This window comes from Etheostoma cragini, chromosome 6, assembly GCF_013103735.1.
Source record: "Etheostoma cragini isolate CJK2018 chromosome 6, CSU_Ecrag_1.0, whole genome shotgun sequence".
NCBI lineage: Eukaryota > Metazoa > Chordata > Actinopteri > Perciformes > Percidae > Etheostoma > Etheostoma cragini.
In genome coordinates this window covers 6,238,140-6,245,814 of record NC_048412.1, presented here as the reverse complement: position 1 = coordinate 6,245,814, position 7,675 = coordinate 6,238,140, and positions in this window count along the sequence as shown.

Genomic DNA, 7,675 nt, shown 5'->3' with positions numbered 1-7,675 from the left:
ACTAAACTAGAACTGCACGTAGTTTTAACGGGGTCCAAGCCTCCCCTTGCCAGTCGCCCCCAGCGAACCGGGAAAATGCTCTATGTTGATTAGAGCGCCCCCTAAGGGCCTGTCTTTACGAAATGTGGCAGAGAGCCTCCGGGCGGTGGGCAAAACAATCACTACTGGTTAGGTTTTGGTAGAATTTTCTGTGGCAGAGGTATTGCAATTGCAAATGTCCCATTGAAATGCATTGACTTTGCCGACAAAACCAACAAACGTTAATCATAGCGCCCCCTAATGGCCAATCGTGACCAAATTCAGTATAAAGCCCGAACTCACCCCGAGTTTGGTGTTGATACCACGTAATTTGGCCGAGATATGGCAAAGTCCGTTCATGAAAAACACACTTTTGTTTATTTATAGCGCCCCCTAATGGCCAATGTCCGTGACATTTGTTGCCGAGCCTTAGAGGGTCATAGCAAAGCATATTCTAAAGTTTGGCTTTGATAGCATTTATTTTGGCAGAGATATGGCAACGGCAATGTTTTCATAGCTAGCTACAAAACTTTGTTTGCGCGTAAGACGCGCAATTTTTATCTTATAAGAAATCTTTATACAACTTTGTGTCAGGTTGGTCTGGAGATGCTATGTGCCAAGTTTCGTGCAGATCCATTACACGGTCTCGGAGGAGTTCGAAAAAGTTGGTTTTCAATAAATCGCGATTTTTCAGGCATAAAAGTCCAGGCGGAAATGGGCGTGGCCTATATCACGAGATTCAATAGGATCCAGGGAACGGGTGGATGTAAAGTTTTTAAATTTACGATGTACGGTTTGGGACATGCGGAGAAGAATAATTTGCGGAGAAGAATAATAATGGAGGAAAATCTTAGCAAAAACAATAGGGTTCCACAGCCCTGCTGTGTGAACCGCGTCGCTTGCGATTACTGCGGTGCACGCATCCTCGGGCTTGGACCCCTAATTTACAGAAGTTCCACTTCAAATCGTATGCTGCCGAAGCCAAAACCTCCATTTATAGGCCCCCCCAAAAAAGCCATGCAATAATCGTCAGTGTGGTATATACAATATACAATACAATATATATAGGTCTGTGGTAAATACAAATTACTGCTCGCTCTGTTAGGGGAATTAAGGGAAAGGTGTTGTCAAAATGTATATTTGGCTTTGTGTACAGTATAAGTGGAACTACATTATGATATAGTGTTTGATTTGGAACTTTTTACATCCACTTTGATTGCATCATCATTATCATCATAAGCTCCTGTCGGATCTATTGTGACTGTGTGTGTGTGTGTGTGTGTGTGTGTGTGTGTGTGTGTGTGTGAGTCATGATCACACACCTACAGTACATCCACAGATACTGTACACAGAGTGTCTCAGTGAGTGATGTGCGTATTTTCAAGGAAGACATTAAGCTATTGTTTGCCTTAATATATTATCTGTCATTTTTAGGCTTTCAGTAGTGTCTTTGTTTGTCTTTGTCATCACCACACTCAAAAATGAAATGATTTTTTGACTGCCCGCTAGCAAGTCCTTTTTTCTCTCTGTGGAGGTACTACAAAATCAAAACTTATCGACTGAAGCAGGTAGAATGTAAGTGTAACACAGCTTATGTTTGTGTATGATGAACAGCAAGCATTAGGGGTACACATGGCAGCCTCCTGTCATGGTACACAGCATTGAAACAAGGGCTGGGATCAAATTCAATTCAATTTTTATTTAATTTTATTTACAGTATCAAATCCTAACTAGAGTTATCTCAGGACACTTTACAGATAGAGTAGGTGTAGACCTAATCTATGATTTACAAGGACCCCAACAACTGCTGTCGCAGCAATTGTTTGGGTCCAGACTGAGGCAGAGTTTAAGATTGAGCATGCACGCAGAACCGGCGGACAGAAGCCCCTGACAGGAGACAGACCACGGACCACTCTGGCAAGATTCTTAAGATCATCGGACCAGGACCTGGTTTTGCGGGCGGCGAGAGTCAAGGGCAAGTTATTAGATAAAATAGACTTTATTGATCCCACAATGTGGAAATTCACTTGTCACTGCAGCTCAATTCAGCCCAACAAAACCACAAAAATACAAATTTAATATAAATAGGATAGAAAAAAACTATTTTTTCCTGTGTTATCCTGGCAGAATAACAACATATTGCTATTTCCACACTTCTGAATGCAGCTTTATAATATGTTTCATTAGACCCTCCCTTGCTTTAACTCCACACCTTCAGCATATTTTCTGGTACAAATTTTTGGTCTATAAACCAAGTTGCGATGACCCTGCTAATATTACTATGACATCCTCAGGGTTATTTCTCAGACCTTATAAAGCTCCTAATGGACAGGTATCAGAAAATAAAGGATTTGACATCCCAGCCATCCACTAATTTCTGAGACAATAGAAAGAGCATGATTTCCAGCAGGGCTTGACATTAGCACCAGGGGTGATCCGAGTATCTGGTTGAAACGAGTATCCGGTACGGATAAAGCACTTTTGCCGAGTACAAGTATTATACGAGTAATATGAGTCAATATCCGTGCTTGGATTGAATACAACTCCTCAACTGGCCGCGCAGCGTTCTGTGATAAACACAGCGCCCCCCGCCTACAAACACACTCGGATCAATCACACACACACACAGAACATGGAGAAATGCGCTCCCTCGACCTCTCGCTCGCTCGCTCTCTCTCTCTCTCTCTCGCTCCCGCTCCGTCAGGCAGTCAATCGGGTCTGCGGATCTGTCCCGTTAACGTTTAGGGTTTCCTCAGCTTCAGGTTGTTTTTAACTTCGGTTTATAGTACTTACATATCAACCAGTAGATTTCTGGTGAACGTGGGTTTCAGACTTGCTGCTCGGTTTAAATGCAACTCCCGTTTTTTTACTGTCAGCCGCCCCCCGCCCCCTCTCTCTCTTTGTCTCTCACTCACTCATTCTCACACACACACACACACACACACACATATACCTTGTGTGGAAATAAAAGAAATAAAAAAACTAAAAAAGAACCAAAAACAAAAAAAAAGTTTAAAAAGTTAAAAAAAGAAAGTTATATTGAGTATGAAAACTCTTGTTCATTAAATTTTACTTCATAATTGCAACCACATGTGTTGTATTAATTGTGGCAAAACGTTTTGTATATAGGCCTAGTTTCTTTGTTACCATGACAACACCATTGATCTGAAGCTTGATGCTGTCATGTAAATAGTTTTCAAATCAGCAATAAATATAACAATTTTTGATCAACTCATATCAATTGCATGCTTAAATAACATACCGGTTAAAGCCCCTAACATTTCAAGAGAACCCGACCCACTTCCTGGTTCAATCTAACCACTTCCGGTTTAGGCCCCGCCCAGTCCGAGTATGGATCCGGATACAGATAATTCATGTGGTAAACAGATACAGATAATGCTGTACTCGCCCATCCCTAATTAGCACCCGCCAAATATTGGTAGCTTAGGAACACAGCTGTAACCCAGTGTGCAGGGGCAGCCCGCGGGCGGAGTACAGTGGTCCGTACGGCACAACAGCCCAGCAAGCCAGAGCTCCGTTGCAGGTGTACGTAAACTGGCAAGCAAAGGCTACAGTTGCCTCTGTATAAGTTATAGACTGTATAAGGTAGAGGTTTGTAGTAGGAGTACAGAGAGAGTGCGCAGCAGGAAAATTTAGAAGGACACATGGTCTGTGCTCTCCGCTTCCCGTCACCGAGGGCGCGTGACGCCTGATTAGCAATACGTAAGCGCTCCAAATCACTTTGACCTACTTTTGAATAACCTTTTCACCCATCCACCACTTTTCGACACAAAACTCCACAAGAGTGGAAAGAACAGAAGACATTGTGCTCTAGGTGGAACCTAACTCAAAATCACAGAGAACGCTGTTTACTAATTGCATAATAATAATTACCTGATTGCAATTTTATTGATACAATTAAGGACACACAGGTATGTAAACAATTTAGCCAGAGATGAGGTTCAATTCTTTAATTTAAATAATTTCAAAAAACAACTTAAAACACAATTATACCTCAGGGAGGGGAAAGGGGGGTGGGGGTGCCGAGTTAGAGGCAATGAGAGATCCCAGGGAAAGTCACCAATGAACACAAAAAGATAACCACTCAAACTGTGAGACCTCACAGGGGATAACATAAACAGTAAGCGAAGAAAAACTAAATGCGAATTCTAATAAAACACAATGAGAACAAAGAAACTCTATTTTTTAGGTTGAAAACTAAACTCACTAATGAAAAAATAGTTAATGCTACTTTTAACTAAATTGAAAACAAATAAAACAAAAAGGGGGGAAAAAACAACTGAGTCAACCAAATTATAATGTAGGGAGCCAACCCCTTCTGCAAATACTAGCCCACATAAAACAGGTGGCTCACACGTTTGACCGTGTGACCGTGAAGACAGGACGGGCGTGCAGCAGCCTTTTAAAGATGCTGAAACAATATTCAGAACATGCACTTTAAGGCAAAACAGCAGCCAGTGGGTAAACGTATGTGCCTAAAGACGATCTCCAGCTGAACTAGCTAGGTTCCTGTTTTTTCTAGATAATGGTGGCTGTGGTTAAGTGGTAGAGTTGTCACCTGCCAATCAGAAGGTTGGTGGTTAGATCCCCGGCCCTGCAGTCCCATGTCCAAATTATATTAACTATATAACTATATAAAATATATATAACTCTGTTTTGCCAGTCCCAATTCAGAGTTTTTTGCCTCTCATGACTAAATGCTTTTTCTTTTTATAGTCCCAATCCCATGTCAAAGTGTCCTTGGGCAAGACACTGAACCCCGAGTTTCCCCCGAGGCTGCACCATCAGAGTGTAAACGCACAAGTGTTTATCTGATGAGCGGATGGCACCTTGTACGGCAGCCTCGGCCACAGTGTATAAAAGTGTGTGAATGGTGAATGGTTCCTGTACAATGTAAAAGGACTTTGAGTAATCGTTAAGACTAGGAAAGCGCTATATAGTACTATACAGTCAATTTAGTTAACACAAAATAATGCGAAAGAAGAAATCCTACATACCGATCAAGCTGAGATCCGCAATGTGAATGTGTTGAGCAACAGGGTTTAGGACTGGCCCACCATCCGGAGATCTTCGAGCGTTCAATACATATTACCCAATGTGTAATAGAAGTAATTGTCATATTGTTTTGTAAATATGTAATTTTACTTTTTTTAGGTTGACTTTTACCATCTGTCTGTGGGACAGCAGATGAAAAATAGCCTTTTGGCTAACTCTGACAGAAATGTCCATTAATATGCACTGTCCCTGTATTAAATAAATATTTAAAAAAAAAACGTAAGCAAAACGGCAGCTGATAACAGTGGAATAAGTGCAGAGAGGGTAAAGCTGCTACCTCACCTATAGCGCAGCAGAACACCACCCGCAGAGTGAGCAACCCAGAAGTCACCAACGAGCAAGAAGGGAGCCAGGAGGACTACTCCTATAAGGGGCCCTTCGGCGGTGATTGGCCAAAACACTGCCAGGTAACTACAAATTAAACTTATACTGCTACATATGCATAAGATGCTTCTCTTAAATGAATGTGTCTTATTTGGTTGCATGTTTTCATACAAAAAGGATCTTTACATAGGAGACAAATTTGATAAGACATGGGACCCGATACTGAATCCCCATGTAAACCCATAGACGTTGGCTATTTTATAAAACCTCACTGTGCAAATTAGTATGTGATTCGTATGTATGTACAGTATGTGATTAACTTTATTACCTTAAGATGTTTTTGTTTATAGTATCCATCCTAACTATGACCATGGAATGTTGTCTTAATCCAAGATGTGCTGTGTTCTATATGTTTAATATATTTAGTGTTCTTTGTTAGGTTTATTTATTTTATTTTTTTCCCTCTCTCCTCTTTCCTTATTATTTGAAAATCAATAAACATATTTTCAAAAAAGAGTAATTTTTCATGAAATATCAGATAGTGAAGATGCTGAGTTGCCATTTGTTGGGTAGATATCAAAGTTTGGATTTTCAACATATCTGGAGTTTTTAATCAGCTGAGGAGGTTCATTTTGAGATGTGTTTTGGCTGCTAAACAAAAAGGTTTATGTCAAGCCCAAATAGCAAGCCTGAATGCTGCTCATCATCGTTGTCAGGAGAGGAGACAGACTGACAGAGACAGAGGCCCAGACTCAGGAAGGGCATTCAGAAAAGGCCTGCACGATGCCGTGAAGGCCTGATACTTGTGAAGACTAAAAAATAATAAATTACCAGAGGATTGAATTACTGACATAGGAAGTACTGTTGTCAGGTTGCGTGGTAGGTTTCTCACTATAGATCTGTAATCAGCGCGCAACATGCAGATGGTAGTTACAGGGATCAGAGTGGCATGCTCATCAAAGCTCATTTCCAGGACTCCATCCCATCCCTGCGCTAATACACAGCTGCCATAATATCCCATCATGATGTCAAAATCACTAGGCAAGAAGCAGAATGCTAGCTTTCAGCATGAGGCCCCCTAAAATGACCCAGTTTCAAACTGCAAGATGATGAGACAGTGACACACAAAGTAAAGCGAGAGGAGGGGAGGAAACATAGCCAGAAGGCTAACACTCAAAATAGGTCGGTGATCAGGATTTGACACAGGGCAGCAAAAAGGAACAGCAGCCCAAAGTTACCTAGTTGCAACAGCTTTCACTAAATTGACTTTAAAATAAACATATTTCTCGACAACAAAAACGGAAAAAGGAAACAAAAAGCCCAAACTAGCAAGCACATTGGAAAGGAGACTCTCACCTAGTAGGGTCTTAACTAACCAATGGAGTGTAGGCTATATTAGAGAGGAAAGATATGTCATTCATAAACACAGTCTCTGAAATCATATCAGATAACAATGCTATAAAACTAGGACACACTAAGAGATTAAGGCAAACCAAGAGTTCGTATCAGGCAGTTGTTTAAATCCTGATCTTCTTCCATGGCACTCTCTTTGACAGAATCTGAGGCCCCAACTGTCTCCACGGCCACAAGAGGACGGGGAGCCGTCCGCCCCACGTAGTCTTCAGCATCCTTAGCGGATGTGAAAGCTCTGCACTGGGAGCCATTCTTGCTCTTCAGTGTTACCATGTAAATTGATTTATTCTGTTTTACTGAAACCTGGCTGGGTGATGGAGAATATGTTAGTCTAAATGAATCCAGCCCCCCCAGTCATGTTAATACTCACATTCCTCGAGGCACAGGCCGAGGAGGTGGAGTGGCAGCCATCTTTGATTCTAGTCTACTAATCAGCTCTAAACCTAAACTAAATTATGACTCATTTGAAAGTCTTTTTCTTAGTCTTTCACACCCAAGTTGGAAATCAATGCAACCAGCTCTATTTGTTATAGTGTACCGAGCACCTGGTCCATACTCTGAATTTTTTTCTGAATTTGCAGAGTTTCTGTCAAACTTAGTGCTAAAAACGGACAAAGTTATTATTGTAGGGGATTTTAATATTCATGTGGACGATGAGAATGATAGCCTTAGCACTGCGTTTATCTCTTTATTAGATTCTATTGGCTTCTCTTAAAGTGTTCATAAACCGACTCACCTTTTTAACCACACCCTCGATCTTGTTCTGGTATATCCATCCATCCATCCATCTTCGACCGCTTATCCGGTATCGGGTCGCGGGGGCAGCAGCTCCAGCAGGGGACCC